Genomic DNA, 19865 nt, shown 5'->3' with positions numbered 1-19865 from the left:
ATCGTATCTCTATTTGATCCAACACCATACAAGTTTTGCAGCTTTGTTGGGAAACAGCAGAACCGGTCTGTCTACTCCCAGTATGGTTTGCCTCGTTCCTGCTGCAGGGATGAAGGAACTTAAACCTGTCCAACGGGTTTGTCAAAAAGAAAAGAAAAAAAAAAGAACGTAGAAAAAAAAAAAAGAGACAAATTTATTTTATTTGTGTGTTTGGTGTCTGTGCGGACAGACTGCTGGCTCTTATCTGTCTTTCAGAAATCATAATTTCCATGTGGATGCTACATCGGGGGTTGAAGGACCAGCCTGGGAGGCACGCGTAAGTGCCATTGTTATGCCTTTTGGAGTCACGGTCCTGACAGTGCCTACACATCAAGGTAGGGTAACTTAGTGCTATCCAGTGTGATCAAGGAACTACAATGGCCAGAATGTCCTGGTAGCTTGTTTCTTTAAAAGCTGTAGAGCCTAGGCTGTAACTACAGGGGGTGCAGAATGTGTAGCTGCCTCTGGACCCCGTAATTCAGAGGGCCCAGAGATAACTTCTATTCTTCTTTCATTCAACTGCTGTTTATGTGCTGTATAACACTCTATTAAAGCAACATTTTTTCTTTTCCATTGACATAAAATATTAGATGCATATTTCAGTTGGTTACAGGCTGATTGTATGTCTATGAGAACTATACAACTCATGGCTAGCTGATCTCACATTAAGAGTCAATAGGCATAAGTGCACATGCTTGTACAACCTGAATTCTCATGTTCCTGTGGAGATCTTTCTGCAATCAGATTGTGTGACCACCATACATAGTTTATGGCTAGCTGTTAGAGTAGATGTAGATGGACACCACATGTTCCTGGGGAGATCTATCGGCATTTAGATCGTACGACTGCCATACAAAGTTTATGGCCAACTTTTAGAGTCGATGTAGAAGGGCACCACATGTTCCTGGGGAGATCTTTCGGCATTTAGATTGTACGACCGCCATACAAAGTTTATGGCCAACATTTAGAGTCGATGTAGATGGGCACCACATGTTCTTGGGGAGATCTTCCGGCATTTAGATTGCGCGACCGCCATACAAAGTTTATGGCTAACTTTTAGAGTCAATGTAGAAGGGCACCACATATTTCTGGGGAGATCTTTCGGCATTTAGATCGTGCGACCGCCATACAAAGTTTATGGCTAACTTTTAGAGTCGATGTAGAAGGACACCACATATTCCTGGGGAGATCTTTCGGCATTTAGATTGTGCGATCGCCATACAAAGTTTATGGCTAACTTTTAGAGTCAATGTAGAAGGGCACCACATATTCCTGGGGAGATCTTTCGGCATTTAGATTGTGCGACCGCCATACAAAGTTTATGGCCAACGTTTAGAGTCGATGTAGATGGGCACCACATGTTCTTGGGGAGATCTTCTGGCAATCGGATTGAGTGACCGGCATACATCGTTTATGGCTAGCTGTTAGAGTAGATGTAGAAGGGCACCGCATGTTCCTGGGGGAAATCTTTTGGCGTTTAGATCTTACAACTGCCATACAAAGTTTATGGCCAACTTTTAGAGTCGATGTAGAAGGGCACCGCATGTTCCTGGGGAGATCTTTTGTCATTTAGATTGTACGACCGTCATACAAAGTTAATGGCCAGCATTTAGAGTCGATGTAGATGGGCACCACATGTTCTTGGGGAGATCTTCCGGCATTTAGATTGCGTGACCGCCATACAGAGTTTATGGCTAACTTTTAGAGTCGATGTCGAAGGGCACCACATGTTCTTGGGGAGATCTTTCGGCATTTCGATTGCGCGACCGCCATATAAAGTTTATGGCTAACTTTTAGAGTCGATGTAGAAGGGCACCACATGTTCTTGGGGAGATCTTTCGGGATTTAGATCGTGCGACCGCCATACAAAGTTTATGGTCAACTTTTAGAGTCGATGTAGTTGGTCATTGGGTGCAGTCAGCACAGCTGTAGAGGAGTTTCTGCAGTGGGCAGTCCTGCTGGGCCTACTGCAGGCTGATGGGGACAGCATGGAAGGTGACAGCATGGAAGGTGTACATAATTGGGAGATTTATCGGATTTGCAACAAAGCAAGGCAGCACAGAACAAGAGCAGTGATAGTTTTCAAAGTGTTTTTTTTTATATAAATTCCAAGCTTATTATATATACACGTGTCCCAGCATCCAACATGACCTGACCCCTTATTAAACAAAATTGTTTCCCATGAATATTGGGACTTTTTACGTACTTTTATGTTTGATCATACAAATAAAAAATTGTTTAAAAAAAATTATATATTTTATTAATACATGTTAAAAAATTAGTTATTACATATACAAAAAATACATGAAAATGTTCACACGACACAATGTATACATATTAAGATGGACTGCGAATACACCACCTGTGAAGGATGCGATGATGAAGTAACTTCCTCTAACTGACGCGTTTCAGAGAGCAAAAACTCCTTCATCAGGGATATGGGAGGTGTCACTTAAAGTCAATCACATGGCATTGCACATAGACATTTAATATATCCTCTTAAAAACAAAATCTGAAGCTTCTGTCCACCAAATTTTTGACACTCTGTATGAGGCTTGTCCATGGGAAAAATTTTTAGAATTTTTTGTGGTAAAACAGCCACAAGTGTGGAAAACAGGTGTCACTGAGACCTGAAAGACTCCTTCCCTGAAAATCCAAGACTATAATGAATGTGCTCAGGTTGGACGATGTCATATAGTGACAAAACGCATAAGAAGGAGTCGATGACGTATGATGCTGGTACATGCTTGGACTTGGTGGCCATTATGTTGGCTTGAAACACAGTACTGATATACTCAGACATGCTGGAGCTTCATAACTAGTGTGTGAGTGGATTTTTTATTTTTAATAAATTAAGTTGTTACGTCTACACCATGAGGAGTGTTTCATTTATCTCCACATGATATGGTATGTCTGAGGAGAGGATCACTAGATGAGTACTGGAGGATTCCAATATCACCTTTGTCTGATGTATATAGCACCACTCTCATAGACCTTTGTAGTTAGAGTCTATACTATATGGTAAGAGGCTGTGTGATTAGGTGTCGGTGGTGGTCCTCACATAAAGGTTGAAGATACGCTCCTTTTTTTCCACTGGGACTCTCTCTTTGGATGTGGACTTCTGTTGTTAATTGAATAGCGCTGCACCACTTTTATACTGGATTCAATAATTGAATTCCCTGGAAACCAGTTTTTATCAGGATGGTGTGTAGTAAGGTGTCATCAGTTGGAAGCACGCTCAATGTGCTCAGTTCCCTAAACTAGCACGATAATTCTGTCATAGATGTAGGCAAAACTGTGGTGGCGTCAATGCAATCTTTGGGCTAAATGACAGGCAGCTGAGACAGTATTAGGCATGTGCTTGATTTGCCAATATCCTGCTTGATAAATCTCCCCAACAATTATTTTAATTTTTAGTTTAGGCTTATGCACATTGATTCTTTGACTGTATGATCCACTATGCCTGGGGCCCACCAGGACCCATAAATGCTGTTCTGTGAGATGTTAGGTGTAGAATAAATAATATCTAAAGCCAAAAGTTTTTTTTTCCTCATTATTGGACAGATTTTAAGGAAGGGTTAGAAGACCAGCAGTTTTCTTTAACCATGTGTGCCCTATTGGGGAGATTTCCCTTCACTTCCTTTCCTGTAGAGACAACAGGAAGTGGGAGGAGCTGTCACTGGAACAAGTGTTACCATTGGAAAATTTTTTTCTTCAGGCCAGGTTCACATATGTGGGGCCTCGGGTTCCTGCCTGGGGTCCAGTGCATGTCTGTTCACCGATTCAGGTGTGAATCAGGTTCAAATTTTCGCCTGAATTCGCACCTGAACCAAACACACACAGGACCCTTTTGCAGTTCACTTTGCGGCCTCCCCTGACCTGTGTGGACTGGTTCCATTGAGAGCCGGTCACACTCACATATCATGCCAATTGGATGCGGGGAATTCTGCATCTAATTCGCACATATGTGAACCCAACCTTATTCTTGTTTTGGTGACAACATCTCTCAGTTTCTGCATGAATTTTACAGAAACAAAATATTAATATTCAGAAAGAGAATTTTCACTTGAAGAGTGGTTCCGCAATCCAAGGTAATGAATCTTGTTATAGAATGTGTCTATCTGTGTATCAGTCTAAAACGTCAAACTGTGTGATTTTACATTTAAATTTTATGTATAGTACATACCAGTGGAATGATTGATATACAGTACCACCTGGTGCGCCCCCAATGACTATGCTTTTATTTGCCTAGTTTTTACACAAAAACAGGACGTGGTTTACGAAGTAGTAAGTTGCTGTCAGTGTGTATGAAAGGAAACATAGCCAAAACTTTTTTTATTTTGTTTTGGATAGAGTAATTTTTTATTGCTGTATGTGTCCCTTTGAGGTAGAGTCAAGCCCCGTACACACGTACCAATCGTCGGCCGAACGATCGGCCATCTTTTGTCCAGGGCTGTCGTGTCTGTTGAAAACTGCAAAAGACTGCACACGAATTTTGTCGGCCAACAACAGCCGACTGCAGAAGTGATGTCATGTGATGGTTAACTTTCCGTGTCTTTTTTCCTTTCTGTGCATGCCCAGTCTTCCAAATCTGTTGTCTGTCGGCCGAATTCTGTACTGACTGGCGAACAATCGGCCGTTCTGGTGTTGGCCAACAAAAATTTTAATGCCTGCACGACAGATTCTGTTCGGCCGAAAATGCGCTGTCGGCTGTCGGCAGCATCATACTAACAAGCCGACAATCGGCCGATCGGTCGTCGGCCGAATATTTACGACCGACAATCAGTACGTGTGTACGGGGCTTTACTCTCTGTAATAATCCTGATGACCATTGTCACCAAGGCTGAGTGATAGCAAATACAACATTTTAGAGTTGTCACCAGAAGAGGGAGTAAGGGAAAATTTTACAAAGGAGTAAAACTGTCTAAGGCCCCTTTTATATTTGTACGACCTGAAAGTCACGTGACTTTGATGCGACTTTGCCACGCACGCATCAAAGTTGGACCAAAGTAGTGCAGGGACTACTTTAAAGTCTCTGTGAGTTGCAGTTGCACATATATAAATGGTAATCATTGGAAATCATGAGGTACGACTTGTCATGCAATTTTGCAGTCCCAAGTCGCAGAACAAGTTGCACAAGTGTGAACGGGACCTTAAAGGAGAATTGCCCTCTCACTTTGTAGAATATTCCTCTTACTGCCTTTTGCGTCTCTATGACTGGAATTAAAAGGAAATATCTCTTTTGGACAAACAAGAAAAATTTGAGAAAAATTTAAGCAGGACTCCAGTCAAAAATACTAAGAGTAAAATGAGTAGTTCATTAAAATAACATAACAAAAGCAGTTTTTGCAGTATTCAGCTTCAGTCCAGACATTTCCCTCACACAGTGGCGTACCTAGAGCATTTGGCACCCGGGGCGGATCCTATATCTGGCACCCCCCCCCCCCCCACTTTAAAATGTAAAAACACCCGCAAAAAATTGTAATGTCTCCAAGAATATTTATTGCACAAATTTCCCAGCCCCCCTATCACAGTGCCCATTGCAGTCTGCCCCCCCCCCCTGTCTCTCTAATCACAGTTCCCCCTTTTGCACTCTCTGCCTCCCTACCTTTGGCATAGACAGATAGCTAATACTATTATCAATGTGTTTAAGTTTGAGTAGGAGATTGGAGACATGCTAAAGGAGATAGTCAGAGACTGAGGACATGATGCAAGAGATGGTAAGAGACTACGGACCTAAAACAAAAGAAATCAGATACTGAGGACATGATACAAGAGATGGTCAGAGACTGAGGACATGATACAAGAGATGGCCAGAGACTACGGACCTAATACAAGAGAAATCTGATACTGAGGATATGATACAAGAGATGGTCAGAGACTACGGACGGGATACTAGAGATGGTCAGAGACTGCAGAAAACACACAGGAGATGGTCAGAGACTGAGGGCATGATACAGGAGATGATCAGAGACTGTGGACATGATCCAAGAGATGGTTGGTCAGAGACTGAGGACATGATCCAAGAGATGGTCAGAGACTGAGGACATGATCCAAGAGATAGTCAGAGACTGAGGACATGATCCAAGAGATGGTCAGAGACTGAGGACATGATCCAAGAGATGGTCAGAGACTGAGGACATGATCCAAGAGATAGTCAGAGACTGAGGACATGATCCAAGAGATGGTCAGAGACTGAGAAGAGCATTAGGGGGGCCGGAGAGCACAGGGCAAGCAGAGAGCACTGGAGGAGCTGAAGGGCGCGGGGGGGGGGGGGACTGGAGAGAATTAAGAGGGGTTTGAAAAGCATTGTAGGGGGGTTGGAAGGCGCAGGGGTGGAACTCACTGAGGGGGGAGGCAGGGAGCACAGGGGGGTGGAGAGCACTGGGGGAGCCAGAGAGCATAGGGGGGAGATGAAAAGCACTGCGGGGAGCTGAAGAGCACTGGGGGGCTAAGGAGCGCTGGGGGGCAAGAGCACTGAGGCTGTTAAGAGCAAGGGGGGTGTTAAGAGCAGGGGGTGTTAAGAGCAGGGGGGGGTGTTAAGAGCAGGGGGTGTTAAGAGCAGGGGGGGGTGTTAAGAGCAGGGGGGGTGTTAAGAGCAGGGGGGTGTTAAGAGCAGGGGGGGGGGTGTTAAGAGCAGGGGGGGTGTTAAGAGCAGGGGGGTGTTAAGAGCAGGGGGGGTGTTAAGAGCAGGGGGGGTGTTAAGAGCAGGGGGGGTGTTAAGAGCAGGGGGGTGTTAAGAGCAGGGGGGGTGTTTAGAACAGGGGGGGTGTTAAGAGCAGGGGGTGTTAAGAGCAGGGGGTGTTAAGAGAAGGGGGGGTGTTAAGAGCAGGGGGGGTGTTAAGAGCAGGGGGGGTGTTTAGAGCAGGGGGGGTGTTTAGAGCAGGGGGGGTGTTAAGAGCAGGGGGGGTGTTAAGAGCAGGGGGTGTTAAGAGCAGGGGGGGGGGTGTTTAGAGCAGGGGGGGTGTTTAGAGCAGGGGGGGTGTTAAGAGCAGGGGGTGTTAAGAGCAGGGGGGGGGTGTTTAGAGCAGGGGGGGTGTTTTGAGCAGGGGGGGGTGTTAAGAGTAGGGGGGGTGTTTAGAGTAGGGGGGGTGTTAAGAGCAGGGGGGGTGTTAAGAGCAGGGGGGGTGTTAAGAGCAGGGGGGGTGTTTAGAGCAGGGGGGGTGTTTAGAACAGGGGGGGTGTTTAGAACAGGGGGGTGTTAAGAGCAGGGGGGGTGTTTAGAACAGGGGGGGTGTTTAGAACAGGGGGGGGTGTTAAGAGCAGGGGGGTGTTTAGAGCAGGGGGGGTGTTAAGAGAAGGGGGTGTTAAGAGCAAGGGGAGGGGGGGCTGGAGAGCACTAGGGGGCCAGCAAGTTGTATAGGAGAGGGGATGGGACAGCTGCATATCGATGATTTGATCTTTACATATTCCTTCTGCTGCCGCTAACTGACTGCAGGAGGGAGAGGAGAATCGGCCATTCAACGGCAGCAGGAGAAATACGGAAAGATGAATCCTTCTATATCCAGCTGTCCCATCTCCTCTCCAGTCCAGACAGTCACACAGACACACAGGAGGAGGCTGCTCAGTGCTCACCTTCTTCCCGCCGGCCGCCGCCCCCGCGAGCAGCGCGGACTTTAGAAACTGCAGCTCCTTCCCACTGGCTGATATTCCGAGCAGCCTGACACCCCCCCAGTGCGTGGCACCCGGGGCGGCCCGCCCCCCCGCCCCCCCCGTAGGTACGCCACTGCCCTCACAGTCCTTTTTTTTTGCTGCTAGATGCCCTCAGTCTGACGGCCAGCCTCATTCACCCCACTTCCTGGTCCCGTCCCTAGCCTGTGACTGGACAGTGAAAGGAGAAGCAGCACAGTGATGAGTTCTTCTCTCTGTCACTCTCCTCCTATCAGCATGCTCCTTGTCAGCATATGAACTGATGTGCTGCTTCTTCCTCTCACATTTCTGTACCAGGACAGCAAGATGCCGATACTAGGTCAAATTCAATACGTACACTGCTTGTATTTAAAAAAAAATACATTTAATGATGAATGAATGAACACTGAGCTGCACTAATTTACATTTTAAAAAAGTTGCTAAGTTGCCACAAATAGACAGCAGGGGACCTGGGATAAAAATTAGCCATAGCTTGCATGTGTGTAGTCAAACTTTGCTTAAACTGATGTGGCAAATATCTTTATTAGGGATGATCGAACGGTTCGGGTCGACCATCGGTTCGACCCGAACATTGGATGTTCGATATTCGGCCGAATACCGAACTTTTTGCGGCAAAAGTTCGGTATTCGGCCACCAGAACCGCCCAAAATGCACTGGGACAGGAACTGGGCTTTAAAAGCCCGTGATTGGCCCAGAAACGTCTGCAAAAGCCAATGAGGGGGCAGGAGTCTCCTAGGAACGTGATTGGAGTGACTACGGGGACCAGAGGCCAATCAGGAGTGAATACGCCCCACACTATATAAGATGGCCCCGCCTAACCCCTAGCACAGTTATCCAGAGCCTGTTGAAGAGAGTTGAAGCAGTTCTGTCTGACTCCTGCTTGCTACACTACATTTCCTACATATCGAGTGGTTCTAAAGCTCCATATAGCAGAATTGTATTTAGCTTACAGCCAGTGTAGTTAGATACAGCGATTGTGCTGGTTCTTAGAGTTAAAAAAAAAAAAAAAAAAAAAAAAAAAAAAACTTAAGGGACAGTGTCAGTCTTCTGCTGTATGGAGCTTTCTATTTAGTGGAAAGGGATATCTAGTGTAGTTAGGGAACTTTGTACTACATTAGTTAGATTTGAAAATTTAGTTTCTGTAGGGAAAGTGTGAGGGTTCTGTTTAGTGAGCACGTGGCACAGTGCTGCTGTATCACAGCAGGTATACGTGCTTGCTAGGCAGCAAAATACAGTGACAACTTAACGCCTGTTGTTCAAAGCGTTAGGTGCACTGTACAAAAGCCTTTGCAACTGTGCGTGACACGGAACTGCTGTGCTGTATCCAGCGACAACTGTGGGTCGCATAGCAGTGTGCGTTTTTCACCGCACACAGTTGCCAACGCATCAGTGACAACCTAACGCCTGTTGTTCAAAGCGTTAGGTCCACTGTGCAAAAGGCTTTGCTACTGTGCGTGAACCGCAACTGCTGTGCTGTATCCAGCGACAACTGTGGGTCGCATAGCAGTGTGCGTTTTTCACCGCACACAGTTGCCAACGCATCAGTGACAACCTAACGCCTGTTGTTCAAAGCGTTAGGTCCACTGTGCAAAAGGCTTTGCTACTGTGCGTGAACCGCAACTGCTGTGCTGTATCCAGCGACAACTGTGGGTCGCATAGCAGTGTGCGTTTTTCACCGCACACAGTTGCCAACGCATCAGTGACAACCTAACGCCTGTTGTTCAAAGCGTTAGGTCCACTGTGCAAAAGGCTTTGCTACTGTGCGTGAACCGCAACTGCTGTGCTGTATCCAGCGACAACTGTGGGTCGCATAGCAGTGTGCGTTTTTCACCGCACACAGTTGCCAACGCATCAGTGACAACCTAACGCCTGTTGTTCAAAGCGTTAGGTCCACTGTGCAAAAGGCTTTGCTACTGTGCGTGAACCGCAACTGCTGTGCTGTATCCAGCGACAACTGTGGGTCGCATAGCAGTGTGCGTTTTTCACCGCACACAGTTGCCAACGCATCAGTGACAACTTAACGCCTGTTGTTCAAAGCGTTAGGTGCACTGTACAAAAGCCTTTGCAACTGTGCGTGACACGCAACTGCTGTGCTGTATCCAGCGACAACTGTGGGTCGCATAGCAGTGTGCGTTTTTCACCGCACACAGTTGCCAACGCATCAGTGACAACCTAACGCCTGTTGTTCAAAGCGTTAGGTCCACTGTGCAAAAGGCTTTGCTACTGTGCGTGAACCGCAACTGCTGTGCTGTATCCAGCGACAACTGTGGGTCGCATAGCAGTGTGCGTTTTTCACCGCACACAGTTGCCAACGCATCAGTGACAAATATGCCTGGTAGACCAAGAAAAGGCATACGTGGCCCTGCTGCGGAAAGGGGCACAGCTTCTAGGGTGTCTAGAGGCAGGGGTGGACGTGGTGGTCAGTCCTCAGCCAGGCCACCATTTGGATTGTTCTCCGGCAGTGGCCAAGCTATACGTCCACAGTATGTACAGGAGGTGGTGGACTATATGAACAAACCCTCATCATCGGCATCATCTGCAACTACAGTGACCCAGGCAGAGAAAAGTGGTCAGTCTTCTGCAGTTGTCAGAACAAATACAGATGAGTCCATGTCCACCTCATGTCCTCCCTTAGACCCAATTTCAGACATGGCAGAGGAGTCAGCTGAGCTGTTTGACCACAGTGTCGGCCATCTACTCCAGCCTGATGCTCAGTCCTTTATGGAGTCTGATGTTGGGTCTGAGTTTGAGGAGGAGGCAGAGCAAACAAGAGGGGAGAGCAGACGGCCCGCTCCATCTAAGGCCGCACCTGTTGTCTCCCAGGCCAGGCCTGATGCTCAGTCTTTGATAGAATCAGATGTTGGGTCTGAGGTTGAGGAGGAGGCAGAGCAAACAAGAGGGGAGAGCAGACGGCCCGCTCCATCTAAGGCCGCACCTGTTGTCTCCCAGGCCAGGCCTGATGCTCAGTCTTTGATGGAGTCAGATGTTGGGTCTGAGGTTGAGGAGGAGGCAGAGCAAGCAAGAGGGGAGAGCAGACGGCCTACTCCATCTAAGGCCGCACCTGTTGTCTCCCGGGCCACTATACACACCTCATCTTGCTGGGCCTTTTTTGAGACATCCCATGCAGATAAAACAGTTGCGATCTGCAAGATTTGTAAGAAGGGTATAAAACGTGGCAAAAATGTCAACCACCTGGGTACAAGCTGCCTAAACAGGCATTTGACAACCCACCACTCGGCCCGTTGGCAGGAGCATTTAAAGAACCCACAAAAGGGCCAAAGATTGGTCAGTCGGCCTCCTAGTTCTCCTCGCGCTCCTCCTCATGCTCCATCTGCTCCACCTGCTCCACCTGCACATCAGTCTGTTCCTGGCCCTGCTATAGTCACTCGTCACCTGTTGGCAGCCTCCACTGGCAGGGATGATGATATAGCAGGCAGTGTCGCATCTACCTCCAGCACACCACCAGCTGTATCATCTAGACGCCAAATTTCGATTCCACACATGCTGGAACGAAAAAAAATGTATACTCCCCGCCACCCACATGCCCAGCGTCTAAACAGTAGTTTGGCTAAACTACTGGCTCTGCAACTATTACCATTTAACCTGGTAGAGTCTGCTCCCTTCCGTGACTTCGCAAAATGTGCAGTTCCACAGTGGCAGGTGCCAAGTCGGCATTACTTTTCCCGTAAGGCCCTGCCATCCCTATACCAACATGTGGAAGGCAATGTAGTGTCATCCCTGGCCAAGTCAGTCAGCCGTAAGATACACTTGACGGCTGACACTTGGTCAAGCAAACATGGGCAGGGACGGTACATTTCTGTCACTGCTCACTGGGTGACACTGCTTGCCAGTGGAAGGGATTGTAGCCAGGGCTCGGTGCTGCAGCCAGTGTTGCCCCCACGTCTGCAAACAGCTGGTGGTGTCGCTGATCCGGGTAGATCGATCACTTCTACCCCCTCCTGCTCCTCCTCCTCTACCTCCTCCATGCCCTCCTCTGCAGAATGGTCCTTTGAATATGATGAGATACCACGTAAACGTTCAAAGGGCTATTCTATGTCTCAGGCCAAAAGGTGTCACGCAGTGCTGCAGCTTGTGTGTCTAGGGGACAGGCAGCACACTGCCCCTCAGATTCTTGGGGCTCTGCAGGCACAGGCCCAGAGGTGGTTGACACCACGCCAGCTGCAGCCAGGGATGGTGGTTACTGATAATGGGTCAAACCTCCTGGCCGCCCTTCGTCAGGGAAAGTTAACCCATGTGCCATGCCTGGCGCATGTCCTGAATCTCGTGGTACAGCGGTTTTTGAACTCGTACCCGGGAATGCAGGATGTGCTAAGGATGGCAAGAAGGGTGTGCAGTCACTTCAGGCGGTCGTACAGTGCCACTGCACGTTTGGCCGAAGTGCAGCGCGAGTTTCACCTGCCGGTACACCGCCTCATCTGTGACATGCCCACCCGCTGGAACTCCACCTTGGCTATGCTGCAGCGCCTGTACACGCAGCAGAGGGCCCTCAATGAATACCTATGCGAGTACGGCACCAGCACTGGCTCTGCGCGCCTGGGCTTCTTTTCACCACGGCAGTGGCTTTTGATTAAGGATGCATGCGCTGTCCTCTCGCCATTTGAGGAGGCCACAAGGATGGTCAGCCGGGACAGCGCATGCATCAGTGACACCCTACCGGTACTGTTTTTGTTGGAGCACACTCTGCGTGGCATTATGGACAGGGCACTGGAGGCAGAGCAGCAGGAGGAAGAGGAGGACTTCCTTGCCTCTCAAGGCCCCCTTTATCCTGAGAATCCTGACCCCATTATGCCTAGCTCCCAGAGGCCCGAGCAGGATCCAGGGGTGGAAGAGGAGGAGGAGGAGGACGATTCTGCGGGAACTTTTGCAGGGTTTGAGGAGGAGGAGGAGGAAGACATGCGGCAATCTGCAAGGCCTAGTTTGACTCCCTCGGGACACTTTGGAGTAGTACGTGGCTGGGAGGAGGAGGAGCCCGTTGAAGATAATGTCGTTATGAGTGACCCCGAGGAGTCAGCTTCTCAGGCCTTCGCTAATTTGCGACGCATGGGAAACATCATGCTCCAGAGCCTGCGAAAGGACCCCAGAATCAAGGCCATTAAAGAGACTAACCACTATTGGTTGGCCACCCTACTTGACCCCCGGTACAAGTGTAAAGTCTCGGAGCTTTTCCCATCCACCCATAGAGTCCACAGGATCAAATCCCTTGAGGACAGTCTCAAGAGGAATCTGGTGAACATGTTCCCCGACTCCCGTAGGGTGCAGGGGCGGGGACAACCTACCATGGATTCTACTGGTGGTCACGAGAGGAGCGTTGGAGAAGGCGTGCGGTTGACGGATGCCTTTCGGTCTTTTTTTAGTCCTCACCGCCCAGGCCTCTCAGCTGCCACATCGCATCGACAGCGTCTGCATCACATGGTGGACGATTACGTGAGGGCACAAAGTGACACAGAGGGCTTTTCATGTGACGAATCCGATCCACTGGCATACTGGGTCTTAAGATTAGACCACTGGCCAGAACTGGCCCAGTATGCCATGGAGTTGTTGGCCTGCCCTGCTTCCAGTGTCCTATCGGAACGGGCATTCAGCGCAGCAGGAGGATTCGTCACAGACCATCGAACTAGACTCTCCACCGACTCAGTCGACCGTTTGACATTCATTAAGATGAATCAGTCGTGGATATCAAGCTTTGATGCACCTGATGCAGACCTTGTAGACTAGGCTATCGTTGTGATGTGGCAGTTGAGCCTCAGTTTAAGCCTGGACCATGGTGCCACCCTCAAACCCTCCTCTCATTCTCTTTACGTTCACAGAACCTCATTTTGGTTATGACAAAAACGACAATGTTTGCGCACCTGTTCCACAGGTGCACACCTTTACAATTTTTGGGCCTCCTTCAACACCAGCTCTTTGGGGTTAAGGTGGGGAGGCTATGCTAAAACAAAAACGACAATGTTTGCGCACCTGTTCCACAGGTGCACACCTTTACAATTTTTGGGCCTCCTTCAACACCAGCTCTTTGGGGTTAAGGTGGGGAGGCTATGCTAAAACAAAAACGACAATGTTTGCGCACCTGTTCCACAGGTGCACACCTTTACAATTTTTGGGCCTCCTTCAACACCAGCTCTTTGGGGTTAAGGTGGGGAGGCTATGCTAAACAAAAACGACAATGTTTGCGCACCTGTTCCACAGGTGCACACCTTTACAATTTTTGGGCCTCCTTCAACACCAGCTCTTTGGGGTTAAGGTGGGGAGGCTATGCTAAACAAAAACGACAATGTTTGCGCACCTGTTCCACAGGTGCACACCTTTACAATTTTTGGGCCTCCTTCAACACCAGCTCTTTGGGGTTAAGGTGGGGAGGCTATGCTAAACAAAAACTACCATGTTTGCGAACCTGTTCCACAGGTGCACACCTTTACAATTTTTGGGCCTCCTTCAACACCAGCTCTTTGGGGTTAAGGTGGGGAGGCTATGCTAAACAAAAACTACCATGTTTGCGAACCTGTTCCACAGGTGCACACCTTTACAATTTTTGGGCCTCCTTCAACACCAGCTCTTTGGGGTTAAGGTGGGGAGGCTATGCTAACACAAAAACGACAATGTTTGCGCACCTGTTCCACAGGTGCACACCTTTACAATTTTTGGGCCTCCTTCAACACCAGCTCTTTGGGGTTAAGGTGGGGAGGCTATGCTAAACAAAAACTACCATGTTTGCGAACCTGTTCCACAGGTGCACACCTTTACAATTTTTGGGCCTCCTTCAACACCAGCTCTTTGGGGTTAAGGTGGGGAGGCTATGCTAAACAAAAACTACCATGTTTGCGAACCTGTTCCACAGGTGCACACCTTTACAATTTTTGGGCCTCCTTCAACACTAGCTCTTTGGGGTTAAGGTGGGGAGGCTATGCTAAACAAAAACTACCATGTTTGCGAACCTGTTCCACAGGTGCACACCTTTACAATTTTTGGGCCTCCTTCAACACCAGCTCTTTGGGGTTAAGGTGGGGAGGCTATGCTAAACAAAAACTACCATGTTTGCGAACCTGTTCCACAGGTGCACACCTTTACAATTTTTGGGCCTCCTTCAACACCAGCTCTTTGGGGTTAAGGTGGGGAGGCTATGCTAACACAAAAACGACAATGTTTGCGCACCTGTTCCACAGGTGCACACCTTTACAATTTTTGGGCCTCCTTCAACACCAGCTCTTTGGGGTTAAGGTGGGGAGGCTATGCTAAACAAAAACTACCATGTTTGCGAACCTGTTCCACAGGTGCACACCTTTACAATTTTTGGGCCTCCTTCAACACCAGCTCTTTGGGGTTAAGGTGGGGAGGCTATGCTAAAACAAAAACGACAATGTTTGCGCACCTGTTCCACAGGTGCACACCTTTACAATTTTTGGGCCTCCTTCAACACCAGCTCTTTGGGGTTAAGGTGGGGAGGCTATGCTAAACAAAAACTACCATGTTTGAGAACCTGTTCCACAGGTGCACACCTTTACAATTTTTGGGCCTCCTTCAACACCAGCTCTTTGGGGTTAAGGTGGGGAGGCTATGCTAAACAAAAACTACCATGTTTGCGAACCTGTTCCACAGGTGCACACCTTTACAATTTTTGGGCCTCCTTCAAAGCCAGCTCTTTGGGGTTATGGTGGGGAGGCTCCGCCAACACCAAAACTACCATGTTTGCGCACCTGTTCCACAGGTGCACACCTTCATAATTTTTACGCCTTCTTCAACACCAGCTCTTTGGGCTTACAGTGGTATGGCTCCGCCAACACCCAAACAACAATTTTTGCGCACCTGTCACACAGATGCATATCATTGTAATTTTTTTCCTTACAAAGGCAATTATTGCTTTCATTACCAGCACTTTCATAGGGATATGGTGTCAAGGCATCGTCCGCACCACCAAATGCCCAATTTTTAAGCATCCTTTACTTCTATTCAAAGTCAAGAGACAACACTATTCATCCAAAACATCTCTAATCTTGTTCACTCTGCACTACCTTGTGGCCCCTACCCCTAACCCTCAATGTATCCGTGCATATATGTCTGTTTCTTGTGAGATTTCAAGTTAAAGTGCACCAAACACCATTTTACATGAAATAAAGTGCAATTACATACATCTTTGGACTTCTTGAAACATTTGGTAATAAAAGCCCCATTGTGGAAATACACCCGTTAATTATATGCACATTTAAAGAGACAGCACCTTTTTCCAAAAAAACCTCTAATCTTGTTCCCAGTGCACTGCATTATGTCCCCATCATACACATTGGCTGAGCCGTTGATTAGGAGCAAAAGAAAGGTGCGGTTAAGCAAAAAAGTCATTTTTGAAGGTTTGGTATGCTGTAATTCTGGTTCTGGACATGCTACAGAGCTGAAACTTCACAGGTACAACTTTTAGACCCCCCAGACACTAAATCCAAAGAAATCTCTTTTTTTTTTTTTTTTTTAATTTTTTCAATAATTGGCTATCTATCAAAAACGACAATTTTTAAGAACTTTTTTTTGTGTGATTAATAGTCCCTGGGGCATGACCCAGAACCCTAGGCACTTTTTAGGGGCATTTATTGGGTTTTAGGGCTTAAAAATGGTGTTTTTTGATTACAGAAGTTCGGGTCCCATTGATTTCAATGGGGTTCTGAAATCCGAACCGAACTTTCGTGAAGTTCGGGTGTTCTGGTCGAACCGAACTTTTCAAAAGTTCGATCATCCCTAATCTTTATAAGGTGGGACCATAGTGCATAATGGTTATACTTTGTAGGGAGCTTTTCTATATGACTGAAACAGAAAAAGGAAGTACTATGACAAATGGCTGCTCCCCAAAAACAATAGAAGAAAGTCCCCAAAGAAACCTTTTCACCTGAAATTTCAGCGGAACTTTTCAAAAGCAATCCCTCTTGAGTATCACTTTGGGGTGGGATTTACGGCTAGCTGTACCCTTTAATTTCCTGATTAAATGCTTTACTAGTGTGTAGTGCTAACCTCGTAGGATCTGTTCAATAAATGCCCAGGATTCTTTTTTTCTCAGTTATTGCCCCGCAGCCAGGCACACAATTCCGATCACACTTCGGACTCATAAACTAGTCGAGGCCGAGGGGTGTTCTTTTTCTGGATGCTTTAATGAAAACAGGAACTGGGATAGGTAGTGGGTAGTTGTAGGATACTCCAGTAACCCTTAGTAACAAGGAGCCAAGTCCTTGCACAAGTAAATGAAGAACTGAGCTTTGGAGTAGCAACTTGAGGAGATTAATCTTCGTCTTAGACTTCTGAGCAAAGTCCTTTTACTAGGAATTAAATAGACTGAGCTATTGAGGACACTGGACACAATGTCTTCTTTAACCAGTTTCCGACCGTGCTATAGCCAAAAGACAGCTACAGCATGGTCATCCAGTTCTGGGAGGGTGTCCATAGATGTCCTCCCAGAACCCTGCCCCCTGTGAGCCTCCTGTGGCACGCATCGGGCACTTTCTGTGCCCACTGTGTCCTTTGGACACAGCGGATCACAGATCGGGGGTAAAGGGCTAATCACAGCGGCCCTTTACAGTGTGATCAGCTGTGTCCAATCACAGCTGATCACATGTAAACAGACTTGCTGATTATCCGCAGTCCTTTCCTCCCACATTGTGTCTGCGTCAGGAAAGGAGAGCCGTTAACCGGTAAGCCTGTCAGCACATCATTTACACCGATAATCAGGGCACTGATCATCAGTGTCCTGATGATCAATGCCGCCTATCAGTGCCTCCTCATCAGTGCCCATCAGTGCCACCTATCAGTGCCCAACAGTGCTGCCTTTGAGTGATGCCCCATCAGTTTCCACCAGTGCAGCCTATCAGTGCAGCCTCATCAGCACACATCAGTAAAGAAGAAAAATTACTTATTTGCTAAATTCTATAACAGAAACTAAGAAAACACTTTTTTCCCCAAAAATGGCTGTCTTCTTTCGTTTGTTTTGCAAAAAATAAAAAAAACCAAGTGGTGATTAAATAACACCAAAATAAAGCTCTATCTGTGTAAAAAATTCTAGCAATTTCAAATGGGTAGTGTTGCATGACTGTGCATTCAAAGTGCGAAAGCACGAAAGCTGAAAATTGGCCGGGTCAGGAAAGGGGTAAAACTACCCGGTATTGAAGTGGTTAAACACGCTGATAAGAGAATCTCTCATACCAATCTGTATTCACTAATGTACTCAAGTCCTTGGATAATTGATTGCCTCCTTCTGACATCCTCCAGCCACTTTCTCCTCGTAAAACCAGACTAGATCCTCAGACGACAACCCCTCAATAAGCTTTGGCAAACTCTCAGCAAATTAGGCCTCCAGCAAGCACAACTGAGTCCTTGATGAAGCACAGGCACATGGCAAAATTGCCTAGGCTGTGATCTACTCCTCAAGGAAAAAGACCCCTCTGCTCCCAGCCTCAGAGTATTTATACACACTCCCAGTCACCATCTGAGCCCCTCTCCCCAGGAATTGGCTAGGGCTGCATGAATATTCAGCTGCTGATTAGACTCTCCCTGCCGACTATCTTCCAGATCATTTTTAGACAATCAGGGGAACAGTTAATCCTGCAGCTACTGAAACAGAACAGAACAGGCCAGAGCAATCAAATGCAGCTACACTGAGTACAGTGAGCCAGAACTAAATGTACCTAACCTAGGAGGGTGCTGTATTAGCAAGAACCTAAATCCATACAGCATTCTATAATGGATCAATAATGAATTGGACCTGCTAGAAAAATAACATAGTCATTGAATATAAGGGCATGTTGAATATAGAAGCATTGCCATACAGGGCTTTTCTTCTCAGAGAATAGGTGCAGGAACTCCCCCTTCTAAGTTACTTTGTGTCTCCGCCCTCTACCCACCTCCGAGCACTAACCCTTGGTTCCACCCCTTCTAACCTCAGAGCACTGACCCTTGGTTCCACCCCCTACCCAGCTTCCAGTACAGCCCCTTTTAGAGAATATAGAGCCAAGTATAATTTTGTATTGGAATGTATAGAATTAGGTTATGATAACAAGAAAAGCAATAAAATAGATCCCCCAGAGCCAGCAGCAATAGACCCCCCCCCCCCAGCATCAATAGACCCCCCCCCCCAGCAGCAGCAAAAGATCTCCCAGCAGCCAGCATCAATAGACTCTCTAGCAGCCAGGAACAGTGGACCCCTCCCTAAACAGTAGATCCCTTCTAGCAACAATTAACCCTCATCATCAAAAGATCCTCCACCAGCAACAATAGATTGCCATGCAAAAATAGATCCCCTCCAGCAACAATAGATCTCCCAGCAGCCAGCATCAGTAGACCCTCCAGCACCCATTGGAGGTGCCGGAACTGCGTCCCCCCGCGTTCCCGCTGAAAAAAAGCCCTGGCCGTACATATTCTTGCCTTTCTTAGCACACCAAAATGCTTGCACAAGGGAAAGTATATTGGGGGGAATTTATAAAAACTGGAGCAGATGTTCATGGCAACCATTCAGCTGCTATATTCTGTTTGTTCAATTAAGCTTTGAAAATAAAAAGTAGAAGCTGATTGCTTGCCATGCACATCTGCTCCAGATTTTGTCTGCTCCAGTTTTGATAAATCCCTCCATTGTCTTCAATAGAACTTGTTTATGCAACACAGCCGCATGTTGGGTATGGTGCATTTTTTGGTACTTTGTTCTTCATTTTGTCATTTGGGGCAATAGAAGTGGCATTGCAACACAGCTATAAGGGTTAACCAATGCATTTGACTGCACGTACCTCAATGGCAGTGCTGTGACTTCCATATACTGCACAAAAATGCAGGAGATTTGGCCGCCTTATAAGTGAAGCTTTGTAATCGACCTGCAAGCAGAAGAAGCCACCCAACAGGAACAAGAGCAGAACAATAAACAGTATATTGTCTTCACGTTATTACAACATAATCAAAGTAACATAATAAAGAAGCCTGCCACATATGATAACAAAGATTCTTACCAGTAACTGGAAATTCTCTTATATTAAAATTTTCTCAGTGGCTCAAGACATGATCTGTTTATGTGAATTATCATACATGAATGTTAACCACTTTACCACCGGAGGATTTTCCTGCTTTACGTCCAGGCCACTTTTTGCAACTTGGCACTGTGCGACTTTAACTGACAATTGCGCGGTCGTGCAACGCCGTACCCA

General features: G+C 47.2%; 1 protein-coding gene across 1 annotated transcript in view; it reads left to right on the top strand.

Annotated features, from left to right (window-relative positions):
* The first annotated feature begins 230 nt into the window (after positions 1 to 230).
* RBBP8NL (RBBP8 N-terminal like) overlaps positions 231 to 19865 on the top strand; it is a 96009-nt gene continuing 76374 nt past the window's right edge. The window contains exon 1 of the mRNA XM_082271621.1: positions 231 to 316. The gene's annotated coding sequence lies outside the window, so the exon portion shown is untranslated. The remainder of the gene's footprint in view (positions 317 to 19865) is intronic.

This window comes from Pelophylax lessonae (genome assembly GCF_965119305.1).
Source record: "Pelophylax lessonae genome assembly, chromosome: 11".
Classification (NCBI taxonomy): Eukaryota; Metazoa; Chordata; class Amphibia; order Anura; family Ranidae; genus Pelophylax; species Pelophylax lessonae.
Note: the sequence above shows the minus strand (reverse complement) of the source record. Positions and strands in the feature narration are given on the sequence as shown.